Source organism: Typopeltis vanoorti, chromosome 2 (assembly GCF_054136105.1).
Source record: "Typopeltis vanoorti isolate ZY-2024b chromosome 2, IOZ_Tvanoo_1.0, whole genome shotgun sequence".
NCBI lineage: Eukaryota > Metazoa > Arthropoda > Arachnida > Uropygi > Thelyphonidae > Typopeltis > Typopeltis vanoorti.
In genome coordinates, this window is record NC_143550.1 from 57,363,772 (window position 1) to 57,390,982 (window position 27,211).

At 35.5% G+C, this 27,211-nt stretch overlaps 1 protein-coding gene across 4 annotated transcripts in view; it reads right to left on the reverse strand.

Moving 5' to 3' along the window:
* The window catches only part of LOC150109060 (uncharacterized), a 339,899-nt gene extending 315,503 nt beyond the window's left edge, over positions 1–24,396 (reverse strand). For 3 of the 4 annotated variants that reach the window (XM_090405171.1, XM_090405179.1, XM_090405155.1), the window contains exon 1: positions 23,821–24,315. The gene's annotated coding sequence lies outside the window, so the exon portion shown is untranslated. Of the gene's footprint in view, positions 1–23,820; positions 24,316–24,341 lie in introns of those variants that run through there. The other variant, XM_090405164.1, reaches the window with a different exon arrangement.
* Positions 24,397–27,211: the final 2,815 nt, after the last annotated feature.

A 27,211-nucleotide genomic window follows, 5' to 3' on the forward strand; every position in this document is an offset into this window, starting at 1 on the left:
TTTAGCCCTATCTAATCTTTGAAAATTAAGTGGGCAGTTCAATCTCCACTGGTAGCCAATCAGTGAAGAGAAAGCTAACAAGTGCCGCCATCTCATGTTACCTAACCCTAACACAATATTTTTGATGTCTGAAAAAAGTGTGGGTTCTACGGTCGATTTCCTAGAGTTTACGGGTCGAAAAACCTCGAGTTTCTGGGAGAGAAGGGAAAAACCCCACATGCCCGTGCCAGAGATCGACCAAATCGGGAACTGGTCGAAAAAAGTCTTAGAAAGAGTTCCTCTAGTCGGCGACTAGATTTGAACTCATGATGCTCTTTCTTCGGGTAGTTTAGTGCTGAGGAGTGTAAACACCACTTCCACTGAGCTACAGAGGCTCCTCCCTATCATAATTCTTTACAAAATATCATATAAAGTTCTATAACATTTGAATAAACTGTTAGATAATATTTTAATATTTTTGTTGGAACCAAAGTTGGGACCCATTTAAGGAAATATCTAGCATGTTCACAAAAGAGGATTACTCTATTAAAGATGAACAAAATTGAGGAAATGGAGGAGTTGCAGGATCTTAAGATGATCACTGATAGCAATTTGAAGTTTAGGAACCATTGCAAAGGTGATTAGGATGACATAGAGGACTGCTACAATACTGAGAAGGATGCTGACAGAGATAAAAGAGTGATGATTCAACTAAAAAAATCATGATCAGACTACACTAGTTTACTGTGCTCAGAAATGGTTAACTTTGAGGGGGGGGGGATACAAAGACAGATAACAAAATTAATAGCAGGAGTGTACAATGTTAGTTATGAAGATAGACCAAGAGAATGCTAACCAAAGAATTGTGATGGTATGGTTGAAACATTTAAACTGTTGAAAGTTACAAGATTGGCACCGGAACGATCTTTCATATGGCAGAACAAGGGGAAGGAATAATGAAAAGGAGCCATCGAATACTACTTGCAAAAGGAAGTAATATGATTGTGGGAAGTGGCTTTTTTGAATGGAGAGTGGCTGGACCAAGGAATGCATTGCCTGACAGGGTGGTTCAGAGAATGGAGAGTGAGCAAATTTAATGAAAAGCATGATAGATTGTGTTGTCTAAAATGATGAGTTGTGACTCCAGGGAGGTCCTGAATAATATTTCTGGTTGTATCCCAGTCACTTAATTTAAGAGACTTGCAAAAATTAATTTCTTCTTGATGAATTATAAAGAACCTGAATTTCTGCAAATCTGAAAATTGCATATATGATTCTGATTAAATTATCTGGTGACACAAAAAGTGTGGTTTTATTTGTGAATGGGGTTGAATTCAAAAAAGTAGTAGCTAAGGAGAGAAATCTTTGTTCTAGACTCAAAAAAAATATTATTAAATAAAAACCTCTGTTATGTGGAGTCCATAAAAAATCTAGTCCCTACAGTCTTATTAATTATACTTTCATGCTTCCAAGAGTAACTCCTTGTTTTCCCTTGACAGAACACTCTACAGTCACCATTTTGATCAGCTGAATCTGAATCCTCTCCCATACTACGTGCACAAAGGCTTTGATACAGCTGCATCAGTGCACATGGTCCAGAAGAAGCCATATTACAGCCTTATAGAATAATAACATCTTTATCACTACTTATTTTGTACACTACCGCAATATATCCTATGGACTTCAATTCCATGTCCACCATCACTCCCAAATCCACAGCCTCGTCAATTTCTTGCATGATGAAGTCCATTTCCATCAATGTAATACGTGGCATGGTACCTTTTCACCTCAATACACATAACTTAACACTAACTATTAAATCATCTTACAGAATCTCTACATCACTGTTAATACATATCAACATTCCCTTTATGATAGCAGTTATTCTCTGCAACTATTTAACATGTCTATCATATGTTATAATTCAACTTGTTACATAAGCATGTCCAGATCTTTTACTCCTCTGCCATCCAGTTTTTCTTTACATTCAAAATGCCCTGAAAGTGGTATAATTGAACTGATGTCTTTGCATAAGACATCAGTTCAACTACAACAAATATGCCACCTAGATCTGATGTTTTGAGAGGATAAGGACCTGGAAGAGGGGGGCCCAAAGAAACTCAATGAGAAGGATGTCAGGATATGGCACATGATCAGCAGTTGCAGAAATGTCTACTGGAGTTATGTTTGCAAGAACAAAAGAAATGATCTAAGATGTGTAAGAGGATATTTTTCCTCTTAAGGAGAAGGGGTATCAAAGTAGTAATACTTTCTTTTTAATTAGTGCTTATGACAATATGTAAGAGACTATTGGGTAAGAGCAACATTTTCAACAGCACAAAATATAATTGAACTGATGTCTTTGCATAAGACATCAGTTCAACTACAATAAATATGCCACCTAGATCTGATGTTTTGAGAGGATAAGGACATGGAAGAAGGGGCCCAAAGAAACTCAATGAGAAGGATGTCAGGATATGGCACATGATCAGCAGTTGCAGAAATGTCTACTGGAGTTATGTTTGCAAGAACAAAAGAAATGATCTAAGATGTGTAAGAGGATATTTCTCCTCTTAAGGAGGAGGAGTATCAAAGTAGTAATACTTTCTTTTTAATTAGTGCTTATGACAATAAGTAAGAGACTATTGGTTAAGAGCAACATTTTCAACAGCACAAAATCAGCAACAAAGGGAAGTTTGAAGGGGTTTTTTTTACTTGGGTGGAGAATTTGGGAAATACTAGACATCCCATTCAGAATATACTTGACTCCACAGTGGAAAGCTGAAATAAACTGCAAGGATGGGTTGCTGAGAGAATGGATTTATTTAAGGCCCAATATGCATATGCAGGTTAAAGCTAATTTCTCACGATGAGTCTGTGGACAACATGAGAATATTATCTTCATCATTAGATCTCCAAGATATTGCAGGACTAAGGAGGTCATCACAATATGCATCATAATATGTCTCAAATTCATTCACTGTTCCTACACTCACCACTGCCTACTCACTGCTTCCCACCTCTATACAAGTCCCTTGGAGATATCCCTTCATTCTGAGTGAAGACATCCCACTCATCTACAAGGCTCTATAAATGACATTCCCATCAACTACCTTATTAATATACAAAGCAAAAACATATTTTAACTATGCAAATGACCAGAAATATACAGAGATTTCTAATCTGATAATGAAGTGCAAATATGTTTTACAAGGAAACTTAAGTGGACATTTTATGAAAAAGAATAAACAGATAATTTATGTGATTAACTTGCTTATTATAAAATTTTCACAAGGATATCAAGGGCATTTTTAGTATGAATAAATTAGAATATAGGTACAAGCAAACAAAAAATTAGATGATGGAAGTGTGAAGATGAATTCATGAATCATGAAATAAAGTCAATAATGCACTACACTCCTAATGATTTACATAAAAAATAAAAGTAAACAAATGTAATGAGCAGTGATAAGAGCACTGTTTTCTACAAAGGTTAACTCATTAGATCTAAGAAGAGAGCTGTGTCAGATTGTTGGTGCACAAAAAAAAAAGCCTTTATTTTTGGGTAATACTGAAATCCATACTATTAAGATGAGTAAGAGGGGAAGGAGGGGCATGCAAGGGCAGAATATGAATCCAATGGTCCTGGTGAGAGATCAGAAGACATTTGGCATTTGAACCGCTTTCTGCATTTGGCCATTTTAAAATCAGATTTTGATTTTTTAATAGTTTTCTGGCATTTGTTAAGAACTATAGTGTAGACTGGGTACAAAGTAGGAGTTTTGGTCTTAAGCCATTTGTGATATGCTGAATATTTTTCTTTGACTGCCTTGGCATATGTTGGAAAACCAGTTTGGATAGAGAAAGATCTGGACTGGAATAAGGGATGAAGGTCTTCGTTTCAGTTAGAATTATTTCTGTTAATCTTTTGGAATAAGTGTTTCTATCAGAAAATGGAAACAGTAATCAGACTATAGAAAAGAGGAGAAGTCACTAAGGCCATCCCATGTGGCACTACTGTAGTTATATTATATTGTTATTATTTGACACCTCCAGGGAGTCCAAGGACTCATCAAGGGAGAGTGTACCAACAGCATCGAACGATTGGTCCCCTTCCAACTACTAACCGTGCTCAAACTTACTTAACTGAGCCATTAGTAGCAGAGTCTCTACCAATCGACCAACCTTTGCCGGCAAAGGTTGGTCGATTGCCTGTAATGCCAAAAGGATATGAGAATGGCTAAGTGAAAGGTGTACCATGGTAACATGCAAGGACAAAATGGCAGGTTATGAAAAGTTCAAGAGTGTTAGCAGGAAGGTGAAGATTATCTAGTATCCTGGTGGATGAATATACTATTTATTTCAGGCAAATGCTAACAGTAAATATCTCAGCATGACTACCAGTGTGATCCATTCTTAGAATTGTAAATCGTAAATGTTTACAACTAAAGCCAGCTTTAGTTGTAAACATCAGTCCTAAAGCTGATGACCTCACTATTTAGATATTTAGGCTCCAAAAAAATCATGCATTAGAAAAAGATAATCAGAGGTTATGATTATCAAAATTTGGACAGCAATAAAGATGGCAACTGAATGTAACAAAGCATAGTAAGGAAATTTTGAACCTATGCACATCGAATTCAAATGCTGTTGTTGACTACTATGCACATTGTAATCGACAACAACATTTGACTACAATGTACATAGGGTTGTTTGCTTAACTTTTGGAGCTTTGGCCAAAGGGATAGTGTTGAATATTTTATATTAATTTTAAAAAACATGGCATCAATGAATATTACTGGGGATATGAACCAGAGCAGATCAAACTGAAAGAATTCAAGGCTTGCCATTTTCTGACATCGGATGTCAGAAATTGGAATGCACATTGCCTTTCTTGTAAAGGAAGGAACTATGTAAGGGGTAGTTTGGGCAATTGAGGACGGACAGTCATTACTGAGATTGCCAGCTGTGGTTCCATAAGGAATAACAGGTCTAGTTTCATTGAGTAAAATTTATGGAGACAAAAACACACAAAAGTGCTAAAGCAATTACTTTACTTATAATTAAGAAAAATGATACTCAACATTTTAACCTCTATAATAAGATCATCATCAAGCAGGACCGGTGCATAGTATTTTTCTTGCGTGTGCGATTAATGTTCGACGCCTTTCCAAAACGTTTTTTTTTTAATAAAGTGTGAATAAAACAAACAGGAAATGAAAAACAAATGAAAACCGCTTTACAGTATGATGTTACCTACGGAGTAGTCTTGCTTATACAAATTTTTTCAAGTTATATAAATTTTCAAAATAATATAAAATAGTAATATAAAGTTAAGAGATTTATTCAAATATTCTTTACATTAATAAATAAATTAATTTTGAAGATTCAATGAAAATAAATAAGAGAATTTTACAAGAATGTTTCGCATTGGACTCGAGAGTTCGCCGATTATTTTGTGTCGCTGATGCCACCCTAACAGCCTGCTAATATAACAGGCTCGAATGTCGAGAAGAATGAGTTATCAGTAGTAAGATGACTTTAAAGGCTGGACCCTAAAAGGCAGCTTTTAGGGTCCGGCCCTAAAATTGCATCCGATTAAAATTAGGATATGGCCCTTACACGGAACTCAACAATTAATCATAAGTTGATTTATGATACGTCAAAAAATAAAGAACTATTTTAGGTATATTTTTGTAAATTTTAATCAAAAATTACAGTGATATAATCGGATCAAAGATAGAATTTCAGAATTTATTTGTTCATTTCTGGGAAGATCTGATGGGGCCCGAATGGAAGACGACGTACATTCATAATTATATGTAGCATTCTGTACCATTTGTTGTTCGTTTAAACTCCTATCTCATATTTTTTGACATCTTTTAAGTGCCTTTTCTTCTGCGTGCCTGTGTATATTGCACACTTCGCACACGCCACCAGCTGGGCCTGTCATCAAGTATACATATATACAAACTAAAACACAAACTACATCACAATGCACATAAGTACTGTAATGGACTGTAAATATCACTAGTATAAGGAAAAGACCAAAGAAGAGAGTATTAAAAAATGTTAGATTTGATTATAGTGTCACGTGGGAAAGGGGGGGTTCAGTTAAAGATATAACTATTCTGCACCAGACTGGCGACACTGATCATGCAGTATGCATGTTCCATTCAGAAGAGGTTACATTCTGAACAACAAAGAAGGAAATTATGACCATGTGAGGGGTATGCTAGGTTCTGCAACTTGGTATCAGTTGCTGGATGGGAAGGATATCGGCAGTGCATGCAAAGCGTTTAAAAAATACTTAAATGATGCAATATTAGAACGTGTCCCTAGAGTTCAAAGAATAAATAGAGTAGGAGTGAAGTGTATGCGTAATCTAATTAAGCAAGAAATTTGTAAAAAAAACATGACGTGGAAGGAATACTGTGTGCATAAGGATGATGTCAGTTATGAAAATTATAAGCAGCAAGCCAGAAGAATCACAACTGTTGTATGGAAAGCTAAGTCTGAGTATGAAAAGAAACTGGCTCTATAAGCTAAAGACAACTTAAAAAAATTCTATCATTATGTTGCAAGTAAAAGAAAGAATAACTCTACCGAATGCAGATGGTAAGTGGGTGGCTGAATGCAGAAGGGATTGTTCAATTAATGAATGGATATTTTGCTAAAAGCTATCAACTTGGTGTATGCAACATTGAGCTCATGGCTACCTCTTCACTGTATGAAGAGAAGCCAGTTGCCCAAACTGCATAAGAATTCTGCAATAGGGACTGATGGGATATCAGCACAGATGCTAAAAAAATGTTCAGCTGAAGTGGTTATTCCTTTGACCAGGCTATATCATTTGAGTTTCAGACCAGAGATGATTCCATATGCATGGAAAGAATGTATAATCCCATTGCACAAGGGTAGTGCAAAGATTGACATATCCAATTATCAACCTGTCAGTATCCCTGGAGTGGTGATGAAGATTTTGGAGAAGTTGGTTAGACCTACACATACAGAAACGGGTTGACAGAGAAACTATACTTTGCAATGAACAGCATGGGTTTACTAAGGGAAGGTCATGTTTGAGCAACTTGCACACATTCTATAAATAATGTTAAAGACAAGGGGAATGGATATACCATGATACTTTTGGATTTTGATAAGCCTTTTGACAGAATACAGCATGAACGACTGTTGCATAAATTGAAGAATATGGGACTGGATTATAACTTATTGGCATAAGTTATAATCCAGTCACTTTGAATACACATCACTTTGATATCTGATAACTAACAGATATCAAAGTGATGTGTATATGAGAAATGCAAGTCTGCAAGATTTAAGGTAACGATATGATTATAAGTGGTGTGTGACTAGTTACCTTAAATGGATCAGTCCTTGGTCCATTGTTATTTAATATGTGCACTAATGACATCGGGGAGGATTTGACATGTGAAATACAGCTATTTGCTAATGCAAAGACAAGCAGGGTAATCAGGAGTGTTGCTGATATGCAATACTTGAAGAATGATTTGAATAGGAATTGTGGGCATGTGAAAATGGCTATCAGTTCAATGTTAGTAAATATAAAGTCATGCACTTTGGTGTGATTAGATATCCAATGTCATATTATATTGGTTGGATTATGATAAAAGAAATTTATCAGACTAGGAAGTTGAAGTGCCATAAAACAGAGAGAATAATTGCAATGCTAAAATGAACCTTGACATGTAAAGATAAGGAAGTCATTTTGCCCCTTACAAGGTCATGATAAGATCTCACTTGGACTACTGTGTGCAGGTCTGGTCTCCTGGTTTCTGTCGTGATTCTGATACAGTGAAGAGAGTGCAAAGGTTAAAAATGATATAAGGATTGTGGGATACTGATTATGAAGAAAGATTGAGAATTTGTAGACTGCAGATACTAGCAAACAGGAGAAAGAGGGATGACATAATTGAGACTTCAAACTTCTGAAAGGGTCATACAGGATTCCAAGATGGATTTTCCTTTTATGGAGGGTGGCTAAAGGATGCAAAGGCATTCTTGGACAATGAGAATGAATGCTGTCAAGAATGGGGAGGGGGGGGGGGATGAGGACTAGATTTTTCCCTCAGAGTGGTATGTGATTGGATAGATTGCCATTAGATGCTGCGTGCAAGAATAACGTGAATGAATTCAAGAACAAGTATGACAGCTGGTGCGAATAGTATCGCCTCCGTCAATCAGTCTCTGAGTTCCTAGAGGTCTCTCTTAATAATAATAATGCAAAACACACTTCCTCTTTGGATGTGCATTATAATGATATGCATTAAGGAGATTGTGTGCGAGATTGGGGAGGGGGGAGAATCACTATCCAGACCTGTTTCGATTTTTATTGAGGATTTCACTGGTTCAATATCTCCGGGATTCCAAAAAGGTCATGAGTGACCTAAAAAAAGGCCACTCTCACATAATTCAAAACTTCTCAAAAATCTCACTAGTCTTAATTCCTGGCAAAACAATGAGCTGAGCCTCAATCCCCAAATAGCCACAACCAAGTCTGTCACCATGCAGCATGCAAAAATCTGGCAAAAGCATCAGCTCTTCATGGCAACAAAGAAGCCCAGAGAACGCAAAGACCTACTCTGCCAGAGAACGAGAGAATCATCCCTGCCTCCACTATGGGCAACTCTCAGACAAACATAAATATTATTAGTGGGAGACATAACATACCAACAATGAATTAATGCAGAAGTCATATTTCTCAGAAGTAGCAAAATGGTGTATCATCACCTTATTATTAAAATACTCTGAATCACAGAGAGTTATAGAAATTTTTTTCACTTGACAATAAAGTAAATTATACTTGCTAAGAAATTACCGTATTTTCTGGTGTATAAGACGCACTTTTTTACCTTAAAAATTCATCTTAAAAATGGGGTGCATCTTATATAATGAAGATAAAGATTGTTTCCTCTTTTCAAAGTCATACACACTCCCTTTTATGTTCCAAGATCTTTGTGGGTGGTTAATGGTGCAATCAAATTGATGCGTGACCTTCACGTGACTTCTAGTGCGTCATTGGCTAAGAACAGGGAGTCCCTATTCAAGTTTCATAATATCTTATCCGAGTAATCAGTTACCAATGTTTATCAGTATTGAGTTGACGTGTTGAGATATTTTGTGTCAGGTTTTAGGTTTTTTCCAGAAAATTGTATTAAATTTCTTGGGTGCGTCTGATACACCGGAAAATACAGTATATTCTTGTTTAATCCTTTATCCAAGTGTATGTATGCGAACCAAGTTTTTGTATGAAGTACACTGTATGAAGTTCATCCTTAGGTTTTGGACACCAAAACCTAAGGATGAACACTATTTCTGAAGATTTCAATTGCAAATTCAGACGAATCAGCTTGTGGCAATTTGTATAACTGATTATTTTGAGTAGAAAAACAGGTACACATTCAAATTTTCAAGCTATGTGCAAATAGGTCACGCGGTGACACTCAACAGGATAAAAGTCAAAAGGCTGCTCTAAACAAATTGTGTTTGAAGAAAGCTCTTTTCGTGAAGGAAGACAGAAGCAAACTCTCATAATGTCTCCAAGACATCATCTAGATGATTTCACACGGGAATGAATTATTGGAAAGCATGAAAGAAAGTCAGAGAATTACTGATCTTTCCAGAGAGTTGGGAATCTAGCATAACATTGTATCCAGGCTCTGGGCAGCGTTTCAAATGAATGGAATGTGTTCCAGACATTTGCTAAGAGGTTGCCCTCACTCTACCATGGAGCATGAAGACAGATATTTGGTTATAATAGCAAAACATAACTGACACACCACAGCAGGTCAGCTTGCAAGTCGGCTCCATTCAAGCACAAGTACATGGATATCTCGACAAACTGTGGTAAGATGTCTGCAACAAGTAGGCCTACATGCCCGAAGGCCTGTGAAGGAAGTTATATCCATGAAAATTGGAAAAGACACCAATGGGCTAATATACTCTTTACAGATGAGAGTTGTTTTAGTCTTTCCTAAGATTCTAGACAACACTTGATTTGGCATTAAAGTGGTACTGCTTACCATTGCAAAAATATTCTTGAAAGGGATAGATAAGGTGGTGCTGGGGTCATGGTGTGGGGGAGGCATTATACTTAATGCCTCCCCCACACCAATGGACACAACAAGATACAAGTGCTGGGAAAAAAGGGATTATAACTGGTGAACAATACTGCAACAAAGTTCTTCAACGTCATATTCGATTGTTCTGTGGCGCTGTAGGCAAAGAATTCATATTTATGGTTGACAACGCCATATCACATCATGCACATACAGTGGAGATACTTCTGGAGACCGAGGATATTAAATGAATTCAGTAGCCAGCATACCCCTCAGATCTCAACCCCATAGAACACATTTGGGACATAATACGAAGATGCATTGCTGCTCAAAATTCCTCTCCAGTAAAGAAACAAGGCCTTATCCTTGTTCTGAAAGAAGAGTGGGCAGTTTTCTTCAAGAACTAAATCATATGATGCTAAGAATGGTACGATGTTGCGAGAGCTGCATTGCAGTTTCAAGGAGGACATATTCCATACTGAAATGTCTCTCCGCATAGTTTTCTGTAAGTTGTACATTAATTCCTTAACTATGTCCTTAGGAAATTTGCAACTTTTGCCAAAAACAATACAATTTAATTTATAAGAAATTTATAACTTTTTTTTGTGTAATATAATTTATTAGTATGCTGGCAATAAATTTATGTCCATATCTGGCTGTAGTAATGAAAAATTTTTCATATACAAGCAAAAATGTAGTCTGTCCTTAGCTTTCGGACATCGGTGTATCTTCATGACTAGGTTACTGGTATGGAGGCTAAAGACTTCACATTAATTTCTTAGTATCTTATTCCATAATGTAAAGCTCACATCCTTTCAGGTGTATATGCATTACGAGAAAAGTCACTACCCAGACTGGATTTAACATTTATTGAGGTCAAAACCAGTCTTGACCTGTCATGGCATGTCAATTACATTTTGTAATTGACATGCCATAATAACCAAAAATCTGTCTTCATGCTCCATGGTAGAGTGAGGGTGACCTCTTAGCAAATGTCTGGAACACATTCCATTGGTTTGATCTCCAGATCACTCTAAATCTCACTATGTGATCCAAAAGGATCAATGAATTCACGACTTCTGTGATGGCTCTACTTGGGAACATACTAGCATTCTTAACAGCTGAAGGTTGTGTGGAAGCTGTTCCAGAGGACAGAAGAAGATCAGGAGTTGGTTCAATATGTTTGAAGACAGATTTGGGATAAAGTATAGCCCTAGCTGCTTGCATTTTTAACAAGCTTGGAGGAAAGTGGAAGATTAAAAGAAGAAAGTTCAACAAAGCAGTACACATGCAACTACCTACAGAGGGAGCAAAAACAGAATGTCTATGATTGCAGTTTGAGAGAGAGAGAGAGAGGGGGGGGGGGTCACCAATTAGGCCAGGCTACTCTTTTCTAAATAACATCATAAGTTTCTATGGACATTTATGGTGTATTTAAGTTCTTACCCAAATGTAAGAACAGTATTCTAAGGAAATGGACAAGTCCTTTTTTCTGGAGCTTGAAGGAGGAAGCTAAGGATATCCTCGTGCTAGGAAAGAGCAGAGGTCAGCAAAAAAAAAAAAAATTTTATTTGGACATTATCAAAGGTAAGCACAGGTGAAGAGAGAATCTTTCTTGCAAGAAAGAAAACAGGAATGCATCGACAAGGTTGTCCTTACCTCATTTAATAAATGGAAAGGAGAGTAGTGTTTAAGACACTATAGAAAACATGAAGCTTGGAATGTTTAGGCAGATTTGTCAAATGAAGAGGAGGAATGGAGTGTAATTTCATCAGTGCAGACAGGATTTGAATTCAATGAGAGGTCATTTATATACAGGAAGAAGAGGGTGGATGAAAGTACAGAACTGTGTAGTACCCTACACTGATAGGAAAGCCTGAGATGAGAAGCATGAACTCAGTTAAGTGAATAGAGAGGAGATGGGCCATCCAACTACAAAGGTTAGAAAACAGAAAATAAGATAGCAGTTAGCTAAGCCAGAGTTGTTCAAATGCCCTAAAAATATCAAGAGCAGTCACTTGACTTTTCTCTTACTTCTTCTATGACTTGCGTCCAAAGGTGGGGTAATGATAATTAGAAAATCAGCTATAGATCAAAGCAGTTGAATCCATACTGATGTTTGATAATTAAATGGCAGGTCTCCAGATGATGATAGAAAAAAGGTCACTGTCAATGACCATCATTATTTTTGAAAGAACTTAGCTAAGCCCAACTAGAGAACATTTAATGGATGACTTTTATCTCTTTCTTTCTTTCTTTTTTTTTCCTTTTTGAATGGACTGAATATAATAGGCTTGCTTCATGTTGTAAGGTGGGCAGATACCAGATGAGTGGAGAAGTTCTGGAGATGAATGATACAAGATGATGTTAGTTCTGACAAGTTTTAAGCACAATGGAAGGTACTATCAGATTCAAAAGACCTTTTGGTATCCAGAATATTCAAGATAATGCTGATGTCTTCCAGCAGAAGACCAAAGGAAGCATGCCATGGCTTCTACTTTTCTGTTCTCGTGATCTCCTCAGGTAATCTATGAGAACAGAAAAGTGAAATGAAAGAGGAGATTAATGCTGGGAAGCCATTTTTGAATGGTAATTTTACAATGGTATCACAAAAAAAGTAGAAGAATGGAGGGGAAAAAGTAATTTCTAATGGCCTTAACAAAGGACTAGAAAGCAGGTGGGCACGAGCCAAGTTTTATGTATGTGACAACTTTCAAAAGTCAGATCTGAATTTGTTACGTTGCGGTGTAGGATGAGTGTTTTTGTCTGAAATACTAATGACATGCTGAACATTTTTTTCTCGGATTCCATTGGCAAACTTCATAGAAAATACAGGCTTCGAATAAGCAATAATTCTGATTGGAATATGAGAAAGGCCTTCATTCCAGAAAAATTTCAGTAATTTTGTCAGATTAAGAGTTTGGATCAGGAGAGAGAAAACAGTAATCTGTCCATCATTTGGTAATAAAGCAGTGCCAAAGAACAGGAGGCCGAGAGTGACCAATGGAAGTATAATCTATGAAGGACTAAACAAAGTTATAGTTTCAATAAATAACATTTTCTACACTATATCTAAAAATAGTTGGTTAATAGGATGTTGAGGATTATCTTGTATTCAGGGGACAATTTGCATTAAAGTGCTAACAGTAATTATTTCAGCAATTCTTCAAGCGTGATGAGTAAAACTGGAAATGGAAAGTTGATTGGAACTGTGAACACTAAGTCCCCAAGAAAGATACCTTCACTATTTGGATAGATGGACAACAAGAAATCCAGCTACAGAAATAAAATATCAAAGATGTCAAAGTGATTATCAGAATTTAGATTACAAACTGGGAGGAACAAGAAAATTTTAAGCCAAAAAGAGATCAAAAAGAAGGGATTCAAGTTTTGGCATTCTCTGAAACAAATGCCTAAGTACCTTATGGTGACTGATTAATAATTTATGCCATTTGTACTTATGTTTGGAGCATGAATGTTGATCATATAGATCAGGTGTGGCCAACTTCATTCTATGCGAGGGCCAAAATATGATGAGTGGTAGTGTCACGGGCCGCACACTTTGAGATAGAACTTAAATAAAACTCTGCATTTTTTCAAGGCAATAGTGATATGTATTGAATTACTATATTTGTTAAATCATTCTACTACTGGAAGAACAATATAAAATACTTGAAACTGATCACTGTAACCAGAGCAGAGCAAGTGACTTTTAATGATGCGTTACTCTGGAGTGCATAGAAATCTGCCACTCCCACTATTACAACTCACACAGAGAAGCAGTAGATTTTATAAATTGAGTAATCTTTTTAAAGCAATTTTGATTCCATGTTGAGAATATAAATTGTTTTTAATACAACAGCTAAACTAATAGCTAAATTGATAATACATATAATTTAATATAGTTTTTATCCTGCTACAGGCCGCACAAAATCGCATTGCAGGCCGCATGTGGCCTGCGGGCCTGCTGTTGGCCACCTATGATATAGATGAAGCTTTTTGTTTTTTTATGTCTGTTCTTTCGTTCATTTGTTTTTTGGAAAGTTTAAAAAAATAAAGTCTGCGATGTTACTCTATGCCCACAGATGCGAGACCCTTCAACACTTCTGTGCATGGAAAAAGAAGAAGAATCCATTCCGATATTAGGATAATCAATGTGTTTCGTAGGATGAGTGTTTATTATTATATGTCAGAAAATTAGCTTTTCTTTTATGAAAATTCTAGTTCTTAAAGTGGTAACTAGCATGCTGGTGACCAATTGGTACATCCTTTATTTCTTTCTCCCCTTCGGCATGAAATGACTATTCTTGGCACATTGCCAGACTCAGTTCTATGATGTGTAGGCATACAATACAGTAATTATTTAGTTTGACTTTTTCGTGGTACTAGAGGGAAGTGTTATAGAATAGGAGCATGTAGTCTCATTACACAATACTCACTCTTTTCAGTTTTAACCCAATATTTGGTTCCCCTTCAAACATGATCTGGAAAGCTATTTGCTAGCTAATTGGGAAGTTGCTTCATGGATTCCAAGAAGTTTAGTCCCATGCAATATACACTGAGTTAGCTTTGTATTAGGAATGCCCCCCCCCTCCACAATTAACATTTTTGGCACAATAATGAAGCACCACGTGATATCAATGTCATGTGCGGCTGCTATAAATGGGCACAGCTATCCTCTGTATGCACTCAGTAAATTTTTGCCAGCAATGGGGAAACATGGCAACATAAGCCAATTTGACCACATGCAGATAGTTGCGACCCAGAGAGCAAATACCAATATTTCAGAAACAACTGCACTTGTTGGTTGTTCCCATACTGCTGTATCAAGGGTGTATTAGGACTGCATTAACCATGAACAGACATATAGCAGAAGGACTCATAGTGGTCAGCCATGCATGGTTGATCCTAGAGGTGAGCATCAGGTGTCACAATTGGTATCTCAGCAACAATGTGCAATAGTCAAACAGCTCACCCACCAGTGGAGCAGTTCGACCCATTTCCACACCACCATACCTTGCTTCGCCTGGTGTTCCACAGCTGGAGACCAATAAAAGGTACCCATGACGACAGCTAGGCATTGCAAAAAATGCCACAGATGGGCAAGGAACATTGGCAATGGACCTCTCGACAGATGGAAGGTCATCTGGAGTGACGAGTCCCATTTCCTGCTGCATCGTGTCGATGGCCAGGTTTGGCATAAACAGCATGAAGCCCTGTCCCCTGGTTGCACAGTTGGGGTTCAACAGGTCAGTGGAGGTGGTGTTATAGTTTGGGGAGCTTTTTCCAGGCATGCCCTAGGTCCATTGGTTATCATCCCATGAACACTGAATGGTAAATGCTACAGGGACCTGTTAACTGACCATCTCCATCCATATCTGCAGGAGGTCTACCCTGTTCACAGTGCCATTTTCAAAAGGACAATGTATCTTGTCATTGGGCTAATACAACTACTGATGTTGGAGGAACACGATAATGAATTCACCACATTACTTTGGCCCCGAAACTGCCCTGATTGTAACCCAATTGAACATATGTGAGATATGCTAAAACGGAGTGTGAGAACTGCTGATCCTCCTCCTCCATGCATGAACTGACAAGAGTTTCTGAAGTGGACATGGGTTGAGTCATGCATGGAAAATGTTTGACACCTTGTAGTATCTGTTCCTAGGCATCTGCCACGATTGCACAGAGAGGGACAATGCATTATTAGGTGGGTATTCCTAATGCAAAGCTAACCCAGTGTATGTTGGCTGTGGCCTGATGAACAGCTTTATTGTACCCTTGAGTTGGGGAGGGGGGAAGACTAGATATAAAAAGCCTATAAAAACTAATGAAGTTGCTATCAACGGATAATGTATAATAATATTCATGTTGTTTTTTGTTCCCATTTTCCCTTGTGCATTATACTCAATGATTGTCATAGCCAAGTAATCCATTGAAACCTAATTAATCCTATCTATCATAGCATATTATGACTGTCAACAGCATGTGTCATTCTAGCCAGTTTGCAAGATGAACATCCTGAGTAACCAAGAGAAAAAAACCCTGCTACCTCTGTATGAGACTGGCTAACCCACCTCTGAAAAACCCTGATAAACATTCTTTACAACCTAGATGGAATTTGAACCCAGATCTTTTCAACCAAAGGACATCATTGAAACTGACTGAGCTGTAAAGGCTCATATATTGTTTATTGCACATACCTTTAACTGCTTTCAATTAAAGCAGACACTACTTATCCACAAATTTTAAAAATATTTGAATTTCTGGATAGGTAGGGAAAGACAATCTTCTGAGACTAGATAACTCAGATGCTGAAAAAAAAAAAGTCTCCAAAAACATGTTCAATGTGTCCTTGACTGGCTCTGAATACAAAGCATTCCAACCAAAACAGCATGTCATTCTTCTGACTGCACTACAGTGATGTTTCTCACCCCAAAATATCTCTTCTTAATTATTACGACATTATGTATATACATGATAAAACTATAACTATTGTAAATCTAGAGTGACCTCCAACAACAAGTCTTCATACCAGTGTCGAGTAAGAATAAATACCTCTTTTGAAAAAAAAAAAAAAATAATAATAATAATAAATAATAAAATAACTAAGTAATAAATCACTAACATGTCCATGGTGTCCTTTAAGCTCTATGCTTACCTGATTATTTAATACTATTAAGTACTATGCACCGATTACCACAGATGTGCACATCCTCACTAGACATATTTTTAATTTGGTCAAAGAAAATGCCATGCTATACATGACTTGTCAGGTTGGCATACTATTTCCTAACTATTCAGATGGAATAATAATATATTTACCAATTTCTAAAGCATTAATAGGAGGTACTAATATGACTGAGGGCCTAATGGGAAGCATGAAAAGAAACTGGAAAGCTTATGTTATGGTAACCATCATCTTTTAATAAACACTTGCAATATACTTAAAAGCAAAGTCAATAACTAGGTGCCATTTGAAACAACAGTTTCAACAAACTCTGACAAAAGTATTAAAAATGTTAGTCAAATGATTGACCATCATAATTTTTATTCCAATTCCATTAAATGCACTATGATTAACTCTCTTTTAATATTCTTTCTTCTGCTTTTATACCTACAATAACTTTTATTTATAACACCAGCCCTTTAGCTTGTGCTAAAATACTGAACAGTTTGTTGAACTGGACAAAAAAAATAAAATAACACACACACACACACACACAAATGTATATTTGAAAGTAGTAATGTGTATCTGCTATGGACAATTTGATAAATACGAGATTAGGCATAATCACTAAATATATTGGGGAATAGAGCCTCCATAGCTCATCGGTATAGATGAAGCCTTCGGTCGGAAAGACCTGGGTTCGATTCCCATCCATGTCATGAGAAACTGTTATCTGGTCTCTTTTGACTAAAGGTAAGTTAGTCAGTCTCACATGGAGGTAGAGGTTTTTCACCCAGAAACTCGGGTTTTTCGCCCACCAGAACAGGAAAACTAGCCCTGTGAACATGCAGATTTACAGCTATAAATACTTACGACCCAGCCATAGGCCTGGTTTGTCAGCTATATGCCAGTCCCAAGCCAGGATAAAATTGGGGGTTGGGAGAAAGCAATGGTGAACTAGCCTGTAAAAACTTCACCAGAAACACTTTGTAGCTACAAAATTTACCAAGAGTTGGAACGAAGGGTTCAATTATAACCAATGATATTGGGGAATATGGTTAATATTTGTGAATTTATCAAAATCGCTGGTCATTATATGTATTCTCCAATAGTAAACAGTTACTTTAATTAACAAATGTTTTGATCACATGATGCCACGATTATGTCATGCATATGTAACATAACTTTATCCCATAAGCAACAGAACTGTGAAGAGAGTGTTATTCAATGAATGAAATTATTGCAACTGTTGTATTACGGATTATCATTTTTAGTGTATCTTTCAAAAGGGATTTAACTAATGAACAATTAACTAATAAACAGCAATTTAATGCAAAGCTAGCCACTAATCTCAGAAAAGGCTTTGAATACTGGTTTCCCATCAAAAGGTATTTTGAACAAATAACAGAGATAACTTTAAAAAAAAAAAGGAAAAATGGCATGGATTATCAAAAATTAAAATCATTTGATGTCATCAAAGTAGGAAATAATGAAAAACTCATTTATCCAATTTCGAATATTTCAGCTATAAAATATTATGTCACCATGGATAAACTTTTCAATATCCTACATGATTACCTTTCTCTGTTGCTTAAAAGTAGATTAATTTTCTCCATGTCAGGTGACTAGCCCGGTGATGGATAGTCCAGTGGTAGGACTGCTTCCTTAAGGCTTCTGAACTAGCCTTCTTCTAAATTTAAACCCATAGGAGGAATAGGGTATACTAAAAGGGAAAGAGTAGATTATAGAGGGGGACATAAATATAGGCCAGAAATGGAAAGACCCATAGCCCTTGAGTACTCTAATAGCATAAGAGTCATAAAATAAGCAGAGTTGGCTGATATGGCCTTATAGGAAAGATTAAAGTGAGTGGATCTTCCTCAAAGCAGAGGAAGAAGAGAATAGATTCAGCTAGGGGACCATGGGAGTGCCACCACTTACAATCAAGATTGCCCCTTATGGCCCTGTTGGTTCACAAGTCCCTATTCAATATATTCGAACCACTACCCAGGACACACGCTCTCTAGAGGTTACAAGGTTCCCTGAAAGAAAAAAATATAAACATAAATGGATCTCTCTTAATAAATCTCTCCTCTTAAGAGATTCAATGATGACTTCTAAGGCCAGAACAGGCCACTCTAGGTCTATATCCTTGACAAGCATGATGATGATGATATCTTACATGAGACATCTCTCTCTCTCTCTCTCTCTCTACTGGACACAGAGGAAGAAAGAGAACGATGAAAGAAATTAATAAGAAACACAAAAATATGACTGCAGATGCTTTAAATTCAAATGCTTTATTTGAATTTATGTGAGGCTCGCCAAAAAAAATTAAATGTTCTTGAAAAAGGATTAATAGTTTAACAAAAGATTTATAATGAAATGATTAGTCGATGTCAACTTGTGACATGCCGTCCCAAGAAGATCAAGGTTTCAAATTTATTCTTGTTTATCAAGATCATTTGACCAACTTCATACAAGTGCAGTCATTAAAAATCATCATCTTGCTATTCAAGAATTTAGTCCCAGAGTGGCCTGTTCCAGCCTTAGAAGTCACTGTTAAATCTCTTTACAGGACGTCCTGGTTTTCTTTTTCCTGATGGTTTGTAATTTAATACTTGTTTTGGTAATCTTTCTGTTTTCATTCTTTCAACGTGTTCCATCCATTTATTTTGGATGCTCCAGTTGAGCGGCAATGGCATGCCACTAATGTGACAGCCCACAATGACACCTCTCTTAAAGTCACTGGGTTCACATCGTGTTACCATACCACATGTATTCAACTACTACGATGAAATACTACTTCCTGCTCTCTGTACTCTGGTTTTTATGTTATAAATGGAGGTGTTATGTAATAATAATAATAAACCTGGAATATACCATAACTTCAAATAACAGGGGTATCTGGATAATTATTGGTAGATAGTATATGTATTACAGCCAACTCAGTCTACAATTTGCCTTGTCTTTTCTGCATAATTTTTTCTTTCTGTCTATATGAGTAAATCTTTTCATGTTGGGTTAATTTCCTCAAACTAACATGCCATTATTAACAAAGGCAAATGCCTCTGCCAAATTTTTCAGTGTAAATATTTCAGGGAATTGACATCTTTTGATAATTTTCTTTTTTTTTTCTTTTTTTTTGTTTCAGCAACTTTCAAGAAATAAAGACTATAAAGTCTTTGTTTGAGAGCTCTTCTTCCACAGCTTCCACCAACCCTACATCTTCATTATCAACCTCCAACTCTTTTGATCTATCTTGTCATTAGTCTCTTTTAAGTGTTTATCAAATCTTGTGAATGTATGAGCATGTATTTTCAGCAGATTCTTCTAAACACTATTCATACATTCTACTGTCATTTCACTTCATGCTGCATCTGCATTCTCTGTATAATGCGGGATGTTATATTCCTTCCAAAGGTATCCAAGTAAAATTAACTTATATTATTTAGACAATATAATAATTTGGAAATTTGTTCATGAAGCTTCTCTGTTTACTAGTCAGTATAATATAATAGCAAGCTTACTGTATTTAGGAGCACCTCTTAAGTTTTGAACTCATTGGTTTAGATCCTATAGTTTAGTGATAGAGACAACTATAAAATGTACATTTAATTCAAAAATAGGTCATACTAGTACCTTTATTGATAGTGACACACTGATGCAGAATAGTTTTAATTTAACTTTTCCTTCCATAATGGATGCATACCAGCACCTACTGTTTTATAAAACAAGCACCAGGTAAGATATATTATACTTAAATTATAATTATATGCAACAGTATGGCATACTGGCACCTTTAACAGTGACACACTGATGCAGAATAGATTTAATTATTTTCAACTTTTCCTGCAATCAATGATGCATACTGGCACCCATCATTATATAAAACAAGAGATGGGGAAGACATATTTTAGATGAAAACATATCTTGAAATTATACTTCAGGTAGAAATGCAATCCTTTGTACTTTTACTATCTTTACAAAACATTTCTGTATATACAACACTGTTATTTAAGTTAACTGAGCCAATAAATAAGATTAAATATCCTAAGAACTGAAGAACCATTTAAAAGAATGAGTTATATTTAAAAACAAAACGATAAACTGTGAAAGACGAAAAATATAAATGGTTAAAGATGAAAAATACATGTAGAAATAAAAGGATGATACTTATAGAATTAATTAAATTTTTTTTTTGATTCTTTAGATTTAAATTATATGCCTTGAAGGCAGCAATAACACTGTAGTCTATGTGTTACAGGAGTGAGGTATATTTAGTGCAAGCATTAATGGGATGGCCATCCAAATATAAGTGGTAATAAGTCAAGGGCTGACATGGTGTATATATTTGAAAAAGGTAATGTCCATTGTATGATGCACATTACCATTTACATCTGAAAATAGTAATGTGTATCATAGAGTGGAACCACACTTAATGAAACAATCATCAGCTACTCTGCTACCTAAGTAGTCTACTGTTACCACATTCAAACATCTGTCATAGTCAACTTATATATATATATATATATATATATATATATATATAAATACACACACATACAGGAAGAAATAAAGTGGGTTTATGATGTATCTATGCATAATGCATAAATACACCATAAACAGTGATTGCCTTTTTAACTCGGAAAAAAATGAAAAAAGTGCATGGACCTCAAATACAGAACATTTGAAAATGGTAATGTACATCACACAACAAATCTACACTTGAATGATAAACAGAACACATTTTTGGCTGCAGAAACATTACATATCTTCCTCAGACAAAACTATATTATATATCACATTATTATGACATAACTCCAAGAAAGCCAAGGATTCACTGCAGAAGGGCACTCCATACAACCCACTATCTACACTACTTAATCTTCCATCTACACACACACACACACAAAAAAAAAAAGCCATCTACTGCCTACTAATAGTATTTTTGGACTGTAAATTGCATGCATTCTGGCTAATTTACCAGCAGGATGAAACCTGCTACCTCTGTATAAGATCATGTCTAACTTACTTTCAAGTGAAAAAAAACCCCAAATTATGAAAATTCTACTTGTTACACAAAACACATTCATCCAAGATTTTTTTTTAAATCATATGTATTACGAAAATCCAACTTGTTACACAAAACATACATTCATCCAAGATTTTATTTCTTTTTTAAATCATATATCCCATTAAGTCACTGGAGTTCCATAAAGTGACTGGTAGTACTGTATTAGTGTTTTCTTAAAGTTAAAAAGATTTTGTTTAGAAAGTTATTTTTTATTAAATAAAAATGATTCTATTTTGTCCAGTTTGCAGCTATCTGCCAGCAAGCAAAATCTGCTTGTGCAAGTATATTTGTTGAGTATATGATGATCAATGCAGAATTTCACTGTTGGGTGAAGGCCTATCCTAATGCAAGGGGAGGAGGGGTATTTCTTCCATGGAAACATAACCATTTGGGAGCAGTAAACATAACCATCTTGAGAGAGTGCAGCCACTCTCTCAAGTGGTTAGCATATCCGCTTTCCAGCCAAAAGGCTGTGGGTTTGAATCCCACCATGGGCAGGGATTTTTGTGATTGTCTGTGAAAATGCTAGTGGTGGTGGTGGGCAGTAGATGGCGTTGGTGTAAATGGTGCAGTTCGCTGTAGTTGGTGGATTGAGTGATGGAGACAGAGTTGTAGAGTGGGTGCCCTCCCTCGATGAGTCTTTGGACTACCTGGAGGTGTCACGTAATAATAACAATAATAATATATTTTTATATATGCATGCACTTATGAATTAGTGAGAAAATCACAAACGTTCATGGAGGGAAAGCAGATACACTAATAATCACTAGGCTAGTGAGCCTTGTCCAGAGAGACTGAGATATTCCTACTCTTCATCATGTACTGTGCATTATGTTAGCATTTTAAAAGAACCAGTTTGATAAAGATGCTAAAATAATAATAAGAATAATATGCTAAATGCAATGCCTCAGTCTAATTTGAATATTTCTGAACTCAGATTAAAGCCTCAATGGGCCAAAACTGTAAATTTGTGCATTCTGATAACTAAGCCTTCAAACATTATCAACGGCATTAATGAGAGCAGCTTGAAAGTGTATGGGGGGGGGGGGAATTCCAACAAATCGGCAAACAGTCGATTGAAGTCCAGCAACTGTATGTGTGTGAACGTGCAACAGACAGAGAATTCTGATTGTGTTAATGAGAACACTGACCAGATATGTAAGTGATAACAGCTTTGCATATGGCTTTGATATGCTGTCATGGATTGTCTGCTGTTCAGATCTGGATTCCTTATTTACAATGATTGGTGGAGATGATGCAAACGTTCATTACAAAGAAATTTTCATTTTCCAAAATGACAATTACCACAAATAAATACTGATCACGACATATTTACGAAAAAACATCATTCTGGATAATATGCACTAGCAATACGCTTCAGAAAAGTAAATTTTTCTGCAACTGAATATTCATTGTTGACATCAAAAAAGTTTGTAGCAATCCTGTTCATATTTTTATCACAGATGATTACCTGTGACAATCTACATTATTAATTATTGCAGAAATGATTCCTACCTAGGTAATAACAGATTTTTAAACAAAAAAAAGCTCACAAAAAAGTCCCAGAGCAGTACTGTCACTAGCAGTTAGAAATAAACTGAATTTTTGTTTATGATTTAATTTAAAAATCTGATTCATATTTTATACCTACCTCAGAAAAAAAAATGCAGTTGCTCTGCTACTTATTTAGTTTCGGATCACCAACAATATTAGAAGGGAAATACTATAATATATATATAAATGCATTTCTACTGTTATTTAAGTGTGATATGTAACCTCCCCCTTTTTTATGTGTATCGAAACAAATGACATAATAATCTGCTATAATTTTTCTTCTCCATAAAATTCTATACGTAAAATAAAGCGCGATTAAGTAATAACATGAAAATGTGCATTATTTTATTCAGCAAGCTAAAACATGAAAGACCCTCAGATTTTAAAGAACTAATGAATCAAAATCAATATTTAATAATAATACAGTACATAAAACATACCTTCCAATTTTATATGGCCAGTAAACATCAGTTATATATTAAACAATTCTGAATAGTAATGCTGAACAGTAGAGTGCAGATGAACAATAGTTAAAAGTGATCTTTAAATTTTTCTAGTCAAGTTTTGTCGCTGCAAAATATACAACAGGAGAACCCAATAATTATATGTCACACATATTTAACATCCGTACAAGCACTGTTTACAATATCTTCTATTTCAACGCCGCTGACCACGTTATAGTATATGGTGTCACCATATACAAGAAACAGTACAACCACCGTGGAAATTTCAACTTAACATTTATTTCATTGAAATCCATGCCATGTTCGAAATTGCAATGCTATAAATAAATTACATATGCAGTATATATATATGCACAGTTATGCATAACATAACTCTGGAGAGCATTTTTTTTCTTTCGTCTGATATTCCGCATTCAATTCAAGAAGAGGTATATGTACTAAACAAAATATATATGCATAGGAATTCTTCAAAACTTTACCTACAAAACATAACTCACATTTTTAAAAATCCGGGCACTCATGTAAGATTTCAACTTCTATCCCATAATTCCTATCGTATGTTTTCTTAGTTGCAACGTTGCGCACACATCAAAGTTTAGATAATGCCCTCCTGCAGACTACAACTTCCAAATAGCAATTAAACTGATATAAAAAAATAAATAAAATAAACTAACAGCAAAATAAACGCTTTAAAAATTGGGAAAAAAATTCTTTTTTTTTTTACTCTTAAAAATAATAATAATGATGATGATGATGATGATAATAATAATAATAATAATAATAATAATAATAATAATAATAATAATAATTTTTTCAAAGAATTTTTTAATAATAATATTTTTAACAATAATGATAATTTATTGATTGCTAAAATATTTATACATACAATAAACATCTTGTGTGACATTGCACCTTATAATTTTATAAAGTTCAGCACAAAGTGCTGCAATTTCTACATTGGATTTCAATTAAAATTTTTAATAATACTTTTTTGCCTTTATATTATGTATTTACAACACATGTCTTCTAATATTAACAATGAAGATTATACAGAATTTTTTGTATAATTTATTTATTTAATTATTTTTATTTATTTCAAAGTTTGAGAAAGAGTGATTATACAAACAAATTTCTGCATTTGTTTATAAGGATTACTTGTAGATGAGTGAGGCAAGTTAATCCCACCTACTTCGAAGCTTGGGTTAGCTTTTATGAAGAGGGTGGGATTTAGCCTTCACTATTTATGTTGTTGCTACTATTTGGGTATGGGATGTAGGCATTTGATGCTGGTGATTTGTGATGTGTATATTAGTGTTAATGGTATATTTAACTTTGTTGGTATATTTCCCAGAGTTCGTGTTTTAATGTTCTGTAGTTATCTACGTGTTTTAAATTTCTTGGTAGGTTGTAGAGTTGCATGGGTATCTGATGTGATCTCACAAAAGAACCGTATGAGTTGTTGAAGGGTGTCGGGATGTAGAGAGTTGTTGTAGGTCGTGTTATATGATATCTGTCTCTGTGATGTTGAAGTAATTCCTTGTTAATATCATTTAGTGATTCAGGTTTTAAATACTCAGAATTCTGTGTATCTCCATGTGCTTGCCGGATATTGGTTGTTGCATGTAAGGTGTCCAGATCACTGTTGACACGATTTTCCTGAGTAATGTTTCTAATTTTGTTAGGTTGCTGTTTGATGTGTTTGCATACTCTGTTATTCCGTATTTGAGTAGGGATTCGCAGATACCGTGATATAGGAGTTTTTTTTTATGTTGGATGGAATAATGTCTTTAACTTGGAAGAGTTTTGCTGCGATGATCCGGAGTTTGGTGTGTAGGTATCCAATATGTTTTTTCCATTTGAAGTGGGAATCTATATAGAGACCGAGGTATTTTGCGTGTATTACAGGTTTGATTTCGGAACATTGGCAGGTATTTTTGTTGTTAATGCAGCGGTATGTGTGACAATGTATCGATAATGATGTGGGGCGTATGATTCTTGGGTTGTGTATTATCAACATCTGTGTTTTGGTGCCGTTGATTAGAATTGCGTTTTGGTGAAAGTATGTTGTGATTTCATTTAGGTCTTGTTGTGTTTTGCAGAGAGCTGTGTTAATGTCTGTGTGGATTGCTTGTAGTGCAGTGTCATCTGCGTATTGAAATATTTGACTTCTTATGGATATGTTATGAACATCGTTAATGCATATGTTGAATAGAGTGGGTGATGATATGGCACCTTGAGGTTAGTTATAATTATTAAAAAAAAAAAGATATCATTTAAACTACAATTTGACTGGTGATACAGAACAATTCAGATTCTACCCAAGAATCTAAGAATAATTTGTCAGGGAGCGTCGTAAAATATGGACTGTTCGAAGTAATGCTGTTTTTTTTTGTAGCTCATATGGGGTCTCTTCATTGATGTTTAATTGCTGTAAATAGGTGGATAGCTTCTTTGAAACTGCACCGATAACTATTGGAATACGTTTAGTGTGTTTAACCCACAGCCGGCCAACTTCGATTGTCAGATCTCGATATTTAGTAATTTTTTCTAGTTCTTTGTTCTTAATGTTGTTATCACTGGGTACAGCGATATCAGTAATCCAAACCTCTCGATGTGCGGTAACTGTGATGGCAGGTCTATTGTGTTCCAAATGCCGATCAGTTTGTATTCTAAAGATCCAGAGAATTTTTGCTGTTTAGTTTTCCAGTACTGTCTCTATTTTATGCTGCCACCATTTATCAGAAGCCATACTTTTTGCATACATGCCAATGAATTATTTGGGCCACTTGATCATGGCGGTATTTATAGTCAGTTTGAGCTATCTTACTGCAAGCACTGATTAGATGTTCTACAGTCTCATCTTTCACATTTCTGATCGCATAATCTGCGTTTGCTGTTATCATTAATATTAAACATTTTTGCTTTCATTGCATCAGTTTGTAATTTATCTTGAGCTGCTAGAATAAATCCTTCTCTTTCTTTTTTTAATAAATCCATATTATAGACATTGCCACGTCTTGTCCTGTTTAACAATAATAATAATAATTATTATTATTATTATTATTCACACAATTGAAACACAATCAAAACAAGATATCACTCAAACAACTATTTGACTGGTGACACAGCAAATCGGATTCTACCTAAGAATCTAAGAATAGTCTGCCAGGTAGCATGGTAAAATATGGGCTGTTCTCAGTAATGCCGCTTTTTGAAGATCATATGAGGTCGCTTCTTTGAAGTTTAATTCTTGTAAACAGTTGAATAGCTTCTTTGAAATAGCACCATGCGCGCCAAAAACAATTATGATAACTTTCTTGTGTTTAACCCACAGCTGACCAACTGCGATCGCCAGATCTCGATATTT